The sequence below is a fragment of the Papio anubis genome, chromosome 2, assembly GCF_008728515.1.
Source record: "Papio anubis isolate 15944 chromosome 2, Panubis1.0, whole genome shotgun sequence".
Taxonomy (NCBI): domain Eukaryota; kingdom Metazoa; phylum Chordata; class Mammalia; order Primates; family Cercopithecidae; genus Papio; species Papio anubis.
This window is the reverse complement of record NC_044977.1, coordinates 7,616,078-7,634,502: the sequence shown is the minus strand read 5'-3', so window position 1 is coordinate 7,634,502 and position 18,425 is coordinate 7,616,078. Positions and strand designations below refer to the sequence as shown.

The following is an 18,425-nucleotide window of genomic DNA, read 5'->3' as shown; positions in this document are numbered from 1 at the left end:
CTAGTTTAGTTTTTAGACCCAGCTATAGAACTTAAGAGGATAATGAGAAGTTTTTCCTCTCCCATAGTACAAATTGTTGCCAGGTTGTAGTTTCAATACATATTTTCCAAAACTAGTATTTACATGTGCCCAAATAGATTATCTTTTTGTTCATACATTAGATGACATAAGAAATGAAAGGACGCCAGTTCACACTTGCTACAAAATGGTGATTTCTTTACATGACTGAAAAAAATCATTACTATAATTTCTCAATTATCTCTGATCAATCACAGGCCAACGAACCCAGATTTGTATGCTAAAGGAGAAGCAACCACAGAAAAGATGGTCTGATCCTGTCTTGGATTTAAAAGTAGATTGCGATTTCTACCATACCTGAATTTGGAAATTAATGTGGTAAATAAATTCCCAGCATATATGATTATTAAAACTATTATAATACAACAGCAGATTATAATTTGAGTTGTTGTAAAAATATCCTTGATTTATTCAGTTTTTTTGTCTTATCCTGCAGCCCAAACACATTTTCCAGTGACTAGCATATATTCGACGTGTTAAAACAGAGCTGGATTGAATGACTGAAAGAGCCAAGGTTGTAGAGTGGAAGAAGACAATAAGCTTATTTCTAAACCACAGTTCATCAGGCCATTTAAATTCTCTCATTCCTAGTTTTCTTAGTTCTCAAATTTATATAATAATGCTGGCCCTGTAAATGTCACTATGAATTAAACAAAATATTAGCACAATGCCAAAAACATAAGGTAATTTTTAAAAACAGAAGTAGATAGAGGTAGTCATTGACCAGAGTATTCCAGAATCAACATCAAGTGATTAACACTGTAGGTAGGTATGCTTTCTTGTTCTTTAATCATAATCAAAAGTAAACTTATTCAATAATCAAAGGTAAAATTGTTACATTTTCTGGGTTAACCAGTAAGACACTGGGTGCACATATATCTCCATAGTATTTTCATCTTTACATAGGCAGTGTTTCCCACAATACTCATCATATTCGCCCTGAGTGGTAAATGTAATGTTGTTTAAGATAACTAAAACAAATCTATTGGAAAGTGGTTTTCCTACTTTAGCCTGAAATAAGAATTACATAAAGGACCTGTCATAACACACATTTCTGGGTTTCATCTCCAGAGTTTTTGATTCAGTTGGCCTGAAATTGGGGTCAAGAATTTGCACTTCTCAAACATCCCCAGTGATGCCAATACTGCTAGTGATGGGACTTAACTTTAAGAAACAATGACCTAGAGAATCTATGTTTTTTTTTGTTTGTTTGTTTTTTATGCATTCTCAGATGATTCTGGTGATATGCCAAGATTCAAAATTATTATTATGACTTAGCTGTAGCTAACTTCCTAATTCCCAAGCTCTTCTACCTGTTATCATCTGAGTCTATCCTGCTCTATTCCCATGTATCTTCCTGCCACCTTTTTATTCATATCAGAGAATGAACTTTCTTTGAAGAATAAATTCAACACAATCAGAATATTGAAATTTGAAGAAGTTAATATTTATTTCTTCACATGGCATCACTCTTTTATGGTTTTTATGACAGTTTGCTGTATTTATTTTTTATTCCAACTTTTATTTTAACATATTGTCTCTTTACTCAGATTATAGGTTACAAATGAAAATGCCTGCAAGGACTAGGAAAAAAATGAGATAAATGGGTTGGGGGGAACTCTGGTGAACAAGACGGCCCTTGTCCTATCTAAAAGAAAAAACATTATTATATCCCATTAATTACTACTATAAAAATATAGGTTTAATATCAGTAAGCAATGGGTTTTAAGAGAAGAATCAAATTTATATGTGTGTGTGTAAATGCAAGTATTCAATATTTGCTGAGTGAATGAATCTATAAAATAATTACAATCTTAACCTACTAATCTATGATTTTCAAAACCTTTTAATTTAAGAATAGGTTTAAATTTATAGAAAAGTTGCAAAGACAGTACAAAATTCCCATATTTTCCTAACCAGTTTCTCAGTTTTTTCAACATCTTATACTTTTCTGGTACATATGTCACAACTAAGGAGGCAAATTTAATATATTGCTATTAACTATATGTGATTTTCTAAAAAAGTTTTGCTGGTTCTTCCTTATGTTTTCATTATGTTCCAGAATTCCATCGAGGACACATTATTTTTCATCATCATATCTCCTTAGACTCCTCTTGGTTAGACCAGTCTCTCAGAATTTCCTTCTTCTTGATGACCTTGACAGTTTTAATTTGTACTGGTCAGGTATTCTGCACGATGTCACTCAGTTGGGATTTTTCTGATTTTTTTCCTTGTAATTAGATATGGGTTATGTGGTTTGGGAGGAAGACCATGGGGTCAAGTACTAAACTTAGCACATTATACGGAAATACATATTATCAACAGGGCTCATCATTAATGATGTTAACAATTACCTGCCTAGGGCAGTGTTTGTCAGCTTTCTCCCCTGGCAACCATGGTAACCTTTTACCCCATCCCCTTTCTGTACTCTACTCTTTCAAAGCAAGTCACTAGCCAGAACACATATTCAAGAGACAGTGGAATGGTTCCACCTTTTTGAGGGGAGATTATCTTCACCCAAGTTAGGGGGATTCATCTGTAAAAGACATTTGCCTATTATCTCTTGTAACAATAATATCTTTAATTAAAAAAATTATTTGACACAATGTGACATTTTAAGAGAAAGTATATGATTCTTCATTTTATTCTACTGTCAGTTTTGAAAATTAAAAATCTCACTTTCTAAATTCAGCTACATTGTAATGCCTTCTGCAAATACAGCTTCAAAAATTGGGTGTATATTAATGAAATATCATAATCAGAGATGATCTAGGTATTGCAGAGGAGCAGAAGCCTGAATGAGTTAGTAGAGCAAATCTTCTCTGGGATAAAGCTGGATAATGTAAGGCTTTAAGTAGCATGTATTATACAAGATGCAAGGATAAACAATGCATATTGTACTTGATTGACTCAGACCTCTTTAATATATTAAAGACTCCAACAGCTTACCATGCTTTTAGATTTTCTTTGCCTATGGACAACAAAGAAGCAAAGTACAATAATAAAGAGTATAACAGAGTTTTTGTCCAGGAAAGAACCTCAGCCATGATTATTTTAATAGGCTCTTTTCATTTACAAAAATTATTTAACCTGAAAATGTTGACAGATTTGCATTATGGTATATATTTATCAGAAGAATAAGTAGCATTATCCCCAATTTTTATGATTCCCAAACTAGTACTTTATTATTACATTCTATTTTACTGTGAAGAATCAGAGGAGAAAATTAACCTTTAACTGGAGAGAATGCTGAATTGCAGTTTTCTTTGTTCCATGCTGGTTTGCTTTATGTCACCTTCACTAAGGCTATTAGAAATGTTTCTCAGAATCCCTTTCCCTAGGCTTTGGATTATAGTTAGCTAACAATAAAATTTACCTGAGGTTTGAAAGGCAAAGTAAAAGCAGCAGCCTGTAAGGTTGAGAGGTTCTCACAGTGGAACCTGGCCATGAACATTTGAAGGGGTGCCTCTTTGGGTGGTCTCCATATCTAAACTCCACTTAGATATGGAACCCGACTTGACTGCTAATCGTGCTGGCCCCTGTGGTCCCAGGTCAACCACCCAGTGCTTGGCTGGAGGCCCTTAGGAGAAGTAGTTACAAAGGGGCAAAAGATTTCCAGGACCTGGAAATTTCTGTAGATCTCTTTCTGAATCCCCGCTTACGGATTACTCTTCACTAGCAGATTTAATGAATTCTCATACTTTCCTCTGAGGTCTTATTCATGCACCAATATTATACAAAAACTGGTTAGTGAGTATTTCTCTTATTTGTTGATGCTCCCATTTCAATTTTCTTTCCAACTCTCCCTACATATGAATAAGGCCTAATTCATATAACAAATCTCTAATTCCCATTGTGATTAATGATTCCATTTTCTTGGCTAACATCTGACTGACACATTTTTTTCATTTCATTTTATCTTATATTGTTTTATTTTGTATGTTTCGCCTTTCCAGACCACCAAATGAAGGAAAAAACTAATTTTTTGGGGGGAGGCAGAGGGGAATAAGAAGCTTTACTATAAACAGGGTAATTTTTTTTAAACGAATAATAGAAAGAAATCACTATTGAATGTGTTACTTGTATTACTTTGCTCAGGCCATGCTAACAAAATGTGGTATACATCTGACTGAGTGGCTTAAAGCAACAGAAAGGTATTTTCTCACAGTTTGGAGGCTAGAAGTTCAAGATCAGTTTGCCAGCATAGTTGGTTTCTGGTGAATGTTCTCTTTCTGGGTAGCAAAAGGTCACCTTCTCACTTTGTTCTCATGTGGCCCTTCGTCCAGTGTGGGTGAGTGAGAAGAGACGGAGTGAGCAAGCTCTTTATTGTCTCTTTCTATAAGGAAACTAACCCTGTAGGATGAGGGTCCCACCCTTATGACCTCATGTAACATTAATTACCTCCTTTGAGGCCCCATCTCCAAATACAGTCACACTGGGGTTAGAGTTTCAACATGAGAATTTTGGAGTGACATAAACATTTAGTTTGTAACATTACTTGAGCAAATAAACCCAAATAATAAACCAAATCAGTGTATAAATATATCAACACATAAGTAAAATAAAATGACATGATCATTAATTTGAATGTTTCAGACCACCTATTCCTAAGTGTGAACCTTAAATAACTGTTGATCTGACTTCTTCAATAAATTGGAGATTTTTATTAAAATATAGATTCCCATTCATATTCAATCAAAATTTATAGGGAGCTGACAAGAAATGTATCTTATGACTAAACTTTCCACATGATTCCTTAGAAAACTGTTTTATAAACACCATCAATTTAAAATAAAAAAATAAAATTCATTGATTATCTCTTTTCAGTCACATTACAGAAAATATTTTAAGGTCAAATTTGGCCCTAATCTGAAATTATGATGGATGGTCAGCAACACTGAACACGGGCATAGAAAGTTATAGTGACAGCAGCTATGGCATATGTGGGGCATTCTTGTTACAAGTTAAAAGAAGGAGATGGATAAAATTAATATCTGCAATATGCCTCTCTAATTAAAACTGATTTGTCCTTTAAGTTTACTTAAAAGTAAATAAAAAGTTTAAATCTATTGTGAACATTTATAGCAAAAGCTAAACCAAATAGTCTAAAATGTCAAATGTACCTAAAGTTTTATTATACATAAGAGGGAAAAGGTCAAGAATATAATAAAGGTTAAATGATGGGAGATATTTTTTAAATAATACAAAAAACTATGAAAATTAAACTTATTTAATATTTAGATTTTTTAATAGAAAACAGGAAGAAATGTAATCTTATGGCAAAGCCATAACTCCTAGATTTAATAAATATTGGCAAAATGCAGTTATACCTGTTTTAAAATTAATTTTTAAAAGTACAATTACATTGGGTAGAATAATTTGTCTTAGAAAAGACAACTCTACAAAAATGGATTAAGGTTTAAAAGTACATGGAAGGTATTACAGAGAACATTGAACCACTGGTTTTTCATAACTAAAGTTATGACATAACCAGGTGAACTAAAGGAGAAATCTGAATGCTCAGTGTGTACATACTACTTTTAGAGGTGACATAAAGGAAGAGACGATATGGCTTCTGACTTAAAATATGTTCATGTTACGATAGGATAAGCCAGCAGAAATAAACTAGATGTAGGTAGTATGGTTAAGGCTGAGAGAAAATGATTTAACGAAAACAGTTAAAGTAGAACAAGAGTTGAAGCTATTTGTATAGAGTGGAATTTTACTGAAGCAAGTGAGTCTTCAGCCAAACTAATCTTTTTATTTTTTAATAAAGTATTATAATTCTCTTTTATCTGACTAGTGTTAAATATTAAGAAAGAACAATGTAAATAAATCTGATAAAGATACTTCAGGATTATCAGAATGGGGATCAGGTGTGGAAGTTAATATTCTGCCATTAAGACAGAAGCTTGGTCCAGTGGTTTACAATTTTTAAATTCATTGCTTCGTTCATTATTTACACATGTCCACTGGCAGCTTGCCAATCATAATATATGCATAAAGACAAAAGCCATATAATTAGCTGTGGGTGACCTGTTTTGGCTGGAAATCTCTCCTCAATACATCAAAAATGCTTATGTTGAAGAAAATATTTTGATAAAATTTCTGTTGGGATGAATATAGCTATCTCTACTAAACTTATCTCCATATAAAATGCACTCATGTATTCTTTCTAAAATTATTACTTTGTTGTTATAAAGGCATTGGTTGACTTGGAGCCTGCACATTACTTTTTATTGAATGTTTGCTAATATATGGAAAAAAATACTTGCTGTAGGCATCAAGATGGAGAATAATGGTGCTGAGTTCAGTAACTTACAGTTGACTATATTTTCCCATTTTATTTTATGTTCGTTTTGAATTGCATATGTACTATATTTTATAGTTGATTTTAGCACAAGACCCAGATGTTCCTCACACATCTGTTTACATACCTTTATATAAATGAACTTTAAAATGATACTGGCAACTCCGGGGACCGCATTAGTCTCAATAAAAAGTACATATTTTTGTCTTGTCTACATGGGGATCATCTATGTATGAGTAGATGTCGAGTAACTAGTCATTTTTCATGTGTTCTTGCAATGCCGTTATTTACATACTCCTGATTTGTTATGCCTGACCATCTGGTTATGGATGAAATACTGCAGTTACTTTTTTCTTTCTTTTGTCTTTGTTTAGAAGGACTTTCTAAGTATTATCAATACCAAATGTTCTGTGATTATTTATGCTAATAACCTAAAACATTATTAAATATTTATTCCAGATTGTTGCAGAATACATTTCTAAATTTACATACCATTAAAATTTTTAAGTAACTTTGTAAAATGGTAGAATTAAATATAATACGTTACATGACACACATTAATTCTTAATAACCGTATGAAATTGTAGATCCACACACCTCTATTTTTACCAGTAAAGATGCAGCCTGTTAGTTAAGTGCTTAGGCAGAGTAATCAGAGTATTTTGTGATAAGAATGATAATTTAATTTATTGACAGTGAATTTGGTCAAGGTACACTGTATAAATACGTCTACATTTCAATTTATCTGTAAAGTGGGCTAATTGTAGTATCAATTCATACAGTTATTGTGTGAGTAAAATTAGATTATCCATTTAAAGAATTTAGCATACCATTAAGCATGTAACAAGTACTCTATTAAGGATTGTCATCTGGGATTAATATGATCAAATTGACATTAATTCACATATTATACAAGAATTTGAAGAAATTGACAGTATCACTGCTTACTCTAACTATTTTGTGAATTTTAATATTGGAGATAAACTACTAATGTATGTTTTCCATTTCTAAACAATGTGCATGGGTTCTGCACTCAGTAGCTATCCAACCTCATTTGCATGTGAGGCCAAGAAATCACTGGAACGTCTGATAAGGTTGCATGATTTTTAGATAATTTTAAATTGAGGTGGTTCTCTATTAGGAAAAGTAGGAAGTTTGAGGTTTGGTCGGAGGGCAGAGAAATAAAAATGTGTTCCTCATTACATTGTATAGTGGCATCACATTTACATAACAAATCCTTGTTTAAAATATTTGCTGGTGAGGAGTCTGAAGCTAAAAAGGCAGCATGGATGTGGAGAGGTTCTGAGGATATTGGGGTAGCCTGAGATATAGGCAATAAGATGCTTGCCCAGAGAATTCCACAGCTTGAATAAAATTAGAAGTTACAGGTAGAGAGAAAATTTCTAAACTGATGGGAGGAAAAGTGGTATCATTGTCAATTAAGAAGTCCAATTCCTGATTCTCCATTTTAAGTTTAATGGTGGGTACTGGGTATCCAGTGAAAGATTAGATGACCATCTCAATCAATGGGGAATTATCTGAGAGAAGGGGATTATTTAAGGTTTCTTTTTTTTTTGGTTTTGTTTTTCATTTAAGTGCAAGACAATTGTTTTTCCTATGTCCTGGCTTTTTATACTATTTACAAACATTTGGAGACAAATAGGGAAGTGTTTGTGGTTGGCAAGAAAAATGGGTGGACATTGAGGTACTCTCAGAGTCATAACTTTGTTTTTTTAAAAACTCGATTTGCAAGGTGAGTGTGGAATTTAAGTCCTCTTTCTTCCTGCAAGCTCTTTCCAAATAAGTGAGTATCATCTTTAATAATAACACTGAGAGATTGCCTTCAGTGAAAAATAATTAATATACTGAAGTGGCATATTTTGGCATGGCCAGTTCTAAAACCCTTCAATATCTTTTAAATTTACAGATAGTTGCTTTATGACAGGATAATTGATATATATTTAGCCAATAAAAATGATCATACATTTTTCTATACAGGTATTATACAGAATTAATTCTCACTTCTAACTAGTAAGATTTTCAATAATTAACATTTTATTAACAAATTTTAATAGAGTATAATTTAATGTTATTCTGTTTAATGTTATTGAAATTATTGGAAATAAAAAATGGAAAAATAAAAAAACACATTTTTGAGAAATTGCATAATATAAATATGGATTTCTAAAATATGTATTTTGAATTAAGCTTAGTTATGTGTTAGATTTATCTAGTTTATATTGGTGATTTTCATTTATTTTTTACTTTTTCAATTTTGAAATGAAAAGAGATCTTTGAGAGATAACTGTAAGTAATTGTAATTGGTTGCTGCTAATGAGGACTCTGGCAAGTTGAAAAGCAATGGGTGCCAGTGGGCTTTCTGGTGTTGTCTCTTCTCTGGCATTCGAAAGGAGAATTAAACCACTTTACATGAGACTGTACACAAAACCCAAGACAAGATGCTTTGGGCAAAATGTTGAGAAGACAGGAAAAAGGAGATAACTTTCTGCTAATGAAGATCTGGAGGCTACTGCAACTCATTAGTAAAAATTAAAAGACACATGTGACAATACTTTTTACTTAAAACTAAACGTTTGCGTTATTGTGGTTGTAATTCTACTGCACAATACTGTTTGCTCACTAGAGAGTGTATGGTATCAGGTGAGTTCTAACTTGTTTTCATAACTCTGTTGCACTAATTTAGGATACAAATTACAATAAAAAGACAAATACAATTAATTAAAATTAAAATACAATTAACTGATTATTATCTATATTTGCTGATTTCACTTTGGTGGTTAAGCCTTGGTATATTTATTTCCAATGATAATATAATGTTTAAAAGTTTAAAAAGTTACCTGAAAAGGATGCTGTTAGTGCATTTCTTCTTGAAGAATAATAATCATTTCTATTTACAGAAGGAGAAAAGCAGTTGAAATAATAATTTGCCAAACAATACTAGACAATATCAACCATTTTGCTTTTTCTATCCTTAGTAACTTGTTTGACCAACAGTGTTTAAAGTTTTCTATTTTTGGGTTTCTATTTCTCTCGAACCAATATTACACTTGTTTTCATTCTCTCTATATTGATAAACAGTTTTCCTTCTCTTTTTAAATATTTTTTTAGGTCCTGAAGATTGTCTTGTTACAATGTTTAACAGAAGTGAGGCTCTTTTGCATTCATCTTTGCCTTTGTGTCATTGTGAAGGTCAAAATCTGTCAGTCTGCAGCACATGCACTCTTAATAAGGCTGTCCTTCTTGTCCTTCCTCACCCTCAGGCACAGCATATAATTCCTCATGAGTGTCTTCTGTCACAGAGAAATACCTGGACTCAAAAATACTTGAAATGAGCTGTTTGGTGGCTTAGTAGATAAAACCTTTGACCCTTTCCCTCAGAGAACACGGCTTAAATTCAAACTTCCAATGTAAGTGAAAAGAGATTTATAGAGTAACTACTATTATCTGTTCAGAATGTTCTAGAGCAAGGCACAAAATATCTTTAACAGAAATCATCTCAAGACCAAATTTACTCAAAACCCCACTTATCTCCAAAGTACAGGGCTTTAGAATTTGAAATTAGGATTGCTATTTAATTCCAAATTATTTATTCTCAATTCTCCTTTTATAATTAAGCGTATTTGCTTTTGAACTCTTGTTAATTTCTTCAGCATCCCAGGACACTGTGAGATCCTTAACTAAAATCAAGACTTCCATCCATTTTGAAAAGAAAACCAGCATTTCAAAGACCACTGTTTATCAATTATGACATTCTTAGAACACTCTCCTTTATCCAAGATCAGGAGAAGGCATATGTTTCTCACAGGAACTAAACGTATGCCTACACATAATGTAAAAGTTGTACTGCGAGAGAAGATCATATAATTAATTTTTTTTTTTTTTTGGTGGTACCTGGGTTGTCTCAACTTCATCTTAGGCTATGTAAGTATGAGATGAAAAATAATTGTATTAAAGTACTATGCATAGTACAACTTATTCAGCACAGTGTGAAAGAACCTATGTGTTAGCATCTGAAGATTATGAAAATAATACAGCAAATATGGCATTTGCATACGCAGTCTGTAGTGGATCTTAGAAAATAGGTCAAACTTCTTTTTACAGGAGAGTGATAACAAAGAAGCCTAGAGTAATATGGAAAGACAGATTAAAATGTGCTTCATCAGCAACAAATATTAAACACTTTTTTCCTTTGTGACTACATTAAATGCTATCATAGTAACATTATATGTTAACTATAAATAAAATAAATATATTTTATTACAGAATAATGGGTATAAAATTTTGTGTGACATATAATTCTGTAAGTAATTGTAAAAATATCAAGATTCTACATAGCTTAAAGTCACAAAGAGATTTAAAAAATTATTATCTGGTAGTTTATCATATAAATCCTATTTCAGTAGCAAAAGATGTAATGCATAACCATAGAGATGGAATATGTTTTTCGCTTACCTTTTTGAGGAGACAATATTATATTTATTAGAAAGTTATATGTAGTTAGGAATTGGGAATGCAGTGAATGGGCTACATAAAGAAATTATAAATAGTTTTGAATGGACAATTTGGCAAGCAACTAATGATTTAGTGGACAATAAATTAATAATATTGAAAAATATGTTTCAATTTGTAAGAAGAGATTCTTTGAAAATCTCATTCAGGTAAATGGAAGGTTATATAACACAGACCATTTCAAATCATCCCCAAATAACAATTCTTGTATTCAGTTCTATATCAAGCTAACTAACATACCTCTTTTATTGTGCTTCATGTTGTCGTGCTTTGCAGATAGTGCACTTTTTACAAATTGAAGATTTGTGTAAACCGTGCATGAAGTAAGTATATTGGCCCCATTTTTCTAGTAACATGTGCTCACTTAGTGCCCTTGTGTCCTATTTTGGTAATTCTCACAATCTTTCAAACTTTTCATTATTATTGTATCTGTTATAGCGATCTTTGATCAGTGATCTTCAATGTCACTCTTGCAATTGCTCTGGGAAGCCGTGAACCAGGACCATATAAGATGGTGAACTTATTCAATAAATATTGTGTGTATTCTGACTGCTCCACTGTTTGGTCATTCCCCCATCTCTCTTGCTCTCATCAGTCCTCCCTTTTCCCTGAGACACAGCAATGTTGAAATTAGGCCAATGAATATCACTACAATTGCCTCAAAGTGTTCAAGTGAAATGAAGAGTTTCACATCTCCCAATTTAAATCAAAAGCTATAAATAATTAAGCTTAGTACGGAAAGCATGTAAAAAGCCAAGATGAACTGAAAGTTAGGTCTCTTGCATTAAACGGAAAAGTTGTAAATACAAAGGAAAAGTTATTCAAGGAAATTAAAAGTACTACTCAGTGAAAACATGAATGATATGAAAGTATCTAATATTAAATAAAAGCATTTAGTTTAATCTCATTGTGACTTTAAGTTATGTAGAACCTTTATATAAAACAGATTTTTATTCATGTGGAGAAAATTTTGCTGGTCTGAATAGAAGATCAAACCAACTACAACATTCCCTTAAGCCAAGTCAAGTTCAGAGCAAATCCCCGACTCTCTTCAATTCTGTGAAGGCTGAGAACTGAGAATACTGCAGAAGAATGGGTAGAAACTAACAGAGGTTGGTCCATGAGGTTTAAGGAAAGAAACTTCCATAACATAAAAGTGCAAGGTGAAGGAGCGAGTGCTGGTGTAGAATCTTCAACAAATTATCAGAAGGTCGAGCTAAGAAGATTACTATTGAAGGTCTTTCCACTAAACAACAGATTTTCAATGGAGATTAACCAGCTTTATGTTGGAAGTAGATATCATCTAGAGCTTTCATAGTTAAAAGAGGAAAAGTCAATGCCTGGCTTCAAAGCTTCAAAGAACAGGTTGACTCTCTTATTAGAGCTAATGAAACTTGTCATATTAAGTTAAAGCTAAATGCTCAATTGTGAAAATCTTAGGGTCCTTAAGAATTTATGCCAAATCTACTCTGCCTATGAGACAACACAGCTTGGATGACAGCACATCTGTTACATAATGGTTTACTGAATGTTAAGCTTACTTTTAAATTCCAATTTTCAGAAAAAAAACAAAAGTTCCTTTCAAAATATTACTGCTCACTGACAAGGCACCTGATCACACAAGAACTCTGGTGGAGATGTACAGAGAGATTAATATTGTCTTTACACATCTAAGGGAAGAAGCCGGGGTAAAAATTAATATAGAGAGTTTATAAGGGCCAAGGTTGAGGACAGTTACCTGGACACACTTTCAGGTTGTCGTGGAGAGTGTTCCATTTGTCTTTCGTTACAACCAGGTTTTTAAAGGCAAAAGAGGCAAGGCGTGGAGAATCATGCCTGTAATCTCAGCACTTTGGGAGGCCAACGTGAGAAGATTACTTGAGCCCAGATGTTTGAGACCAGCCCGGGCATGATGAGACTCCATCTCTATAAAAAAATTAAAAATTAGCTGGGTGTGGGGGTGCATGCCTGCAGTCAAAGCTATTTGGGAGGCTGAGGCAGGAGGTTCATTTGAAACAGGGAGGCTGAGTCTATAGTAAGCCATGTTCATGCCACTGCACTCCAGATTTGGAAACAAGGCAATACTCTGTCCCCCAAAGAATAAATAAATAAAATATAACTAAAGGTAAAGGAAGAAATATAGAGTAGGCTGATATAAATTTGTTTGTCAGGAATTCTCATTGGTTTACAGAAATAACATTGATTCATGATTGGCCAAACATTGTTGAGCTGTAAAGTGTGGGTTGCAGTATCTGGCATGTGGCATTCTTAGCTTAATTTGTAATTACTTGGAGCATTAACAAGCAGTTTCAATATGGGAAGTAGGACATGGCTGTTGTCTGATTTTAGTGCCTCTTTGGGCCTTAAAATGTAGAAGTCAAACATTCCTCAGATAAAAAGTATTTATACATTTTTTCATTCTCTTTTTTATGCCTTCTAACACAGCATTTATTCTGCAGCCCATGGCTCAAGGGGTAATTTCAACTTTCAAGTTCTGTTATTTAACAAATACATTTTTTTAGAATATAGCTGCCATAGATAGTGATTCCTCTGATGGGAAACGAAATTGAAAACCTTCTGGAACAGATTGACCTTCTGGAACAGATTGACATTAAGGACATTCATGATTCATGGGAGGAGGTCAAAATAGCAACATACACGAGAATTTGAAAGAAGTTGCTTTCACCTCTCATGAATGACCTTGAGAGGTTCAAGATTTCACTACAAGAAGTCATGAAGATGTGGTGGAAATAGCAATAGAGCTAGAATTAGAAGTGAAACGTGAAGATGTGACTGAATTGCTTCAATTTCCTAATAAAGTTTTAATGGATGAGGAATTGCTTTTTGTGGATGACCAAAGAAAGTGGTTTCTTGAGATGGAATATACTCCTGATGAAGATACTAGAAACATTGTTGCAATGGCAATAAAATATTTAGAATATAACAGAAACTTATTTGATAAGAGAGCAGTAGGGTTTGAGTGGATTGACCCCAGTCTCAAAATATGGATAAAATGCCATCAAACAGCATCACATGCTACAGAGAAATCTTTCAAGAAAGAAAGAGCCAATTGAAGCAACACACTTCATTGTTCTCTTGTTGTCAAAAATTGCAACAGACACCCCAGCCTTCAGCAAATATCACCTTGATCAGTCAGCAGCTGTCAACATAGAGGCAAGACCCTCCACCACCAAAAAGATTTTGACTTGGTGAAGGTATAAGATGAACATTAGTATTTTTGGCAATGAAGTATTTTTAATTAAAGTATGTACATTGTTTTTGTAGACATAATGCTATTGCAAACTTAACAGACTGCAGTATAATGTCAACCTAACATATATGCATTGGAAAACCAAAAAATGTGTGTGATTTCCTTTACTACTACATTAGTTGTATTGTGGGAGTCTGGAACCAAACTTGCAATACCTCTGAGGTATGCCTGTTAGGGTTTTCCAAAGAAATGAAATCAATAATAAAAATATATATGTATATATACACACACACATACATATATATACACACACGTAAGTGTGTATATATAGTATAGCCTATTAAGATATATAATATATATTATGTATTCTATTATATATGAATATAATTTAATTTACATATTACATATCATTTGTATATATACTTACATATAGATGCACACGTATAATTTATTATAAAGAGATGGATTACTCACATAATTCCTGAGTCTATGAAATCTCCAGATACGCCATCAGCAAATAGGAGCCCCAGGAGAATCAGCGGTGCAATTCCAGTTTGAATACAAAGACCTGAGGACAAGAGTGGATGATGTAAGTTCCACTTAAGGGCAGAACACTGCTTTCTCAGATTAGAGAGTCAGGTAGGAAGAGTTCTCTCTTACTCAGCCTTTTTGTTCTACTCAGCTGTTCAACTGATGGCATAAGGTTCACCCACATTAGGAAGGACAATCTTCTTCCACCAATTCAAATGTTAATTTCATCCAGAAACATCCTCATAACACTAGAATATTTGATGAAAAGTCTGAACATCGTGTGACCCAGTTGAGTTCACAGCAAAAATTAACTACCACAGGATTTTAGAAATAAAATATTTCCCTTACAATTTTTGTTGGGTAATTACAAACTTATTTTCACTACAGAAATGATAATTAGCTTTTCTCAGGTTCAATATCCTATTTCTCAGATTATCTATTTTTTTCCACAATTTAAGTTCAAGGTTCATTTAAATACTTTTTTTTTTATTATTTGGGAAATATTAATGCATATAACCCTTCTCTTTATATATACAAATACTAAGTAATTTTTTTTTTTTTTTGACAGAGTTTCACTCTTGTTGCCCAGGCTGGAGTGCATGGCGCGAACTTGGCTCAACGCAACCTCTGACTCCAGGGTTCAAGGGATTCTCCTGCCTCAGCCTCCCTGAGTAGCTGGGATTACAGGCCTGCGCCACCATGCCTAATTTTGTATTTTTGGTAGAGACAGGGTTTCTCCATGTTGATCAGGCTGGTCTTGAACTCCCGACCTCAGGTGATCCATCTGCCTCGGCCTCTCTGAAAGTGCTGGGATTACAGGCGTGAGCCACTGTGTCCGGCCACTAAGTAATATCTTAACTTTTTACAATATTTATTTAAAAAACCCACCCAACCCAAATCAGTTACTCCAAATAGAAAAATAGATTATAAAATAGTTCTATAGAAGTGTCAATATATTTTTCTACACCTAATTCTTTTTCTGACATTCCTTTTTATCTATATAATTATTTTTGATATGTTATACCTTTGTGGTGAAAAAACCTATCGTTCAGGCTTTCAGAAGATATTATTCTCTTCTTAGCACTCGAATGAGTATTTGATTATGTGTAAGTAATATGGTTTGAATTTGTGTCCCCAGTCAAATCTCATGTCCAATTGTAATGTTCAGTGTTGGAGGAGGGGCCTGGTGGGAGGTGACTGGATCATGGAGGTGAATTTCTCTGTATCGGTGTTTTCTTTATACCATCAGTCTCGATTACAAATTTTGATTCTTTCCTTAATCTTTACTACTAGATTTGCTCATGGCTGTTTTGATGGATTCCAAGGTGCACCGCATGGGTCTTCCTTCCAGGATCAACACACTTCTTCATTCAATTACTAAAAATATCCTTGCTGCTAATTACCGTCAAGAACCCTGAAAAATATGAAATTGTACTCTATTTTCAAGTTAGCAAGCTAACCTGCCACAATTTAATAGTTGATGATAGAAGGCATAAGATTCCTGGTTCAGACACAAAGGATACATTATTACTCATTGTAACAGCAGGAATCAAAATATCAACAGCAACTTTTAAAGTGTGACATAAAGCAGTACAGATAATATATGTACATATATTGAGTTACATCGCATAAAAGGACTCTTAACAATTGAATCTTTTATAATAGCCATTAGCATGCTTGGTTTTGGCTCTAGCTGGAAGTATTCCCTTTACTATACTAGGCAGTAAGTATATTTGCTCATTACTCCACAGGCAGATACGATCTCTATCTTCCAAAAATGTTGTTTACTATGGTAACATCCTTGGAAAGATAGTCCAAAACAAATTAAAATTAGTGTCTCACTCACAAGACTCAGAGAAACATTAGAGACTTGTAGAAGTTTATATTGCACATTGAAGAAAACAGCGTCTCACTTAACCTTGCATTCCTAAGCAGGGCAGACTGTGTCCAAAGGGCAATGTATGTGGAATTCAAAGATCCATACCTGACTCTCTAATTGAAATAACTCAGCAAAACTCCCTGAAGAATTTTCTGAGACCTCCATTTTTAGTGTATTCACTTAAATTTTTGCCTCTGCCTAATCCTAATCCCCTTACATTTTTATTTTCTCAGACAGCACTCCCGCCAATAACTTCCTGCATGTAAATCTCCATTTCAGACTGTTTACTGTTTATAACGGCTCCTCAGTTCGCCGCCCATGAGTTACTTACCCCTATTTTATTCCAGTGCACAGGTCTGGCTCCTGGAATTCTTATGGGATGTTTGGGGTATCAATTTACTGTCCAGAAACTTCTGTGGCCGCAGTGCCTTTGCACAATTCTTGACCTGCACCCAGGAAGAATGAAGTAGGCAGACAAGTGAAGGGAGAACAAAATGAAGATGAGGTTTATCAAGTGTTACAACAACTCAGAGGAGACCCATAGTGCTCCTCTCTGTAGGTCATCCATCAAGTATTCATTTCTCAGCAGAGAGGAGACCCTGGAGAGAGTAGCTTCTCTCTGCAACTGGTTGTCCCAACTTCTCAGCAGAAAGGAGGCCATGAGAGGGTGGCTCCTCTCTGTCAACAGGTGGTCTTTGCGCTCCTCTCTGCAGCTGGTTGTTCCGTCATCTCCAGCTATCAGTAGACGGAGTAGCTCCTCTCTGCAGCTGGTGCTCCTGTCTTCATCCTCTGGCTGTCCTCTGCCCTGCTCTGCCTGAGCCCAGCATTTTATAAACCTGAAGGGGAGGAAGTGCACATCCATTGGTCCATGGACGGCCATGTGTGGGCCCAGAGGCGGCACCCTGAAATCCCCACTCCAGTCTGGGCGACAGGCAGCCGAGTCCCCAGCCTTCAGGGTCTCCCTGCCCTGCAAGTGAGGACTTCTTGGGAACCTGCACACTTCTGCCCAGGAATCTGTTTGCCTTTAGCTGCCATTCATGGCTCCGCGGCTCAGCCTCTATCCCACTTTGAGGTTGGAGCAGGTTCCTGGAGCGGAGAGAGACCAGGCAGGGACAGCAGACATCCTCAAGCCTGCAGGGAGCCGGGCCTTCCACGACCCTGAGAGTGAAGGCTACAGAGACGCCCAGGTCCTGCACCTGGTAGGGCAGGAGCAGCTGCACCTGGGATGCTCCCCGCCTGTTTCATCCAGAATCAGTGGGTTCTTGGTCTCTCTGACTTCAAGAATGAAGTCGCAGACCCTCACAGTGAGTGTTGCAGTTCTTAAAGATAGTGTGTCTCAAATTTGTTCCTTCTGGTGTTCGGAGTTTCTTTCTTCTGGTGGGTTCATGGTCTCGCTGGCCTCAGGAGTGAAGCTACTGACCTTCGCAGTGAGTGTTACCCTATTAAGGCGGCGCGTGTGGAGCTTTTCTTTCCAGTCCGTAGTCCTTCATTCCTCCTGGTGAGTTCGTGGTCTTGCTGGCCTCAGGAGTGAAGCTGCCGACCTCCACAGGGAGTGTTACAGCTCATAAAGGTTGCCTGGACCCAAAGACTGAACAGGAGCAAAACTCACTGCAAAGCACAAAAGTACAAAGCTTCCACAGCATGGATGGAGAACTGGAGGGGTCCCCTTTGCCTGGCAGGGGCAGTCTGCTTTTATTCCTTTATCTGACCCCACACACATCCTGCTGATTGGTCCGTTTTACAGAGAGCTGATTGGTCCGTTTTACAGAGCAGTGACTGGTCCATTTTGACAGAATGCTGATTGGGCGTTTACAATCCCTGAGCTAGACACAGAATGCTGATTGGTGAGTTTACAATTCTTTAGCTAGACACAGTGCTGGACAGAA

General features: G+C 35.1%; 2 long non-coding RNA genes across 2 annotated transcripts in view; both read right to left on the bottom strand.

Moving 5' to 3' along the window:
- LOC116273691 overlaps positions 1–12,811 on the bottom strand; it is a 41,804-nt gene extending 28,993 nt beyond the window's left edge. The window contains exon 1 of the long non-coding RNA XR_004182005.1: positions 12,657–12,811. This is a non-coding gene — a long non-coding RNA (uncharacterized LOC116273691). The remainder of the gene's footprint in view (positions 1–12,656) is intronic.
- Positions 12,807–18,291, bottom strand: LOC108584426. Its single transcript, XR_002520222.1, has 3 exons — positions 16,871–18,291; positions 14,604–14,697; positions 12,807–12,844 (listed from the first exon to the last, which is right to left on the bottom strand). It is a non-coding gene; the product is annotated as an uncharacterized LOC108584426 (long non-coding RNA).
- Between the last annotated feature and the right edge of the window lie 134 nt (positions 18,292–18,425).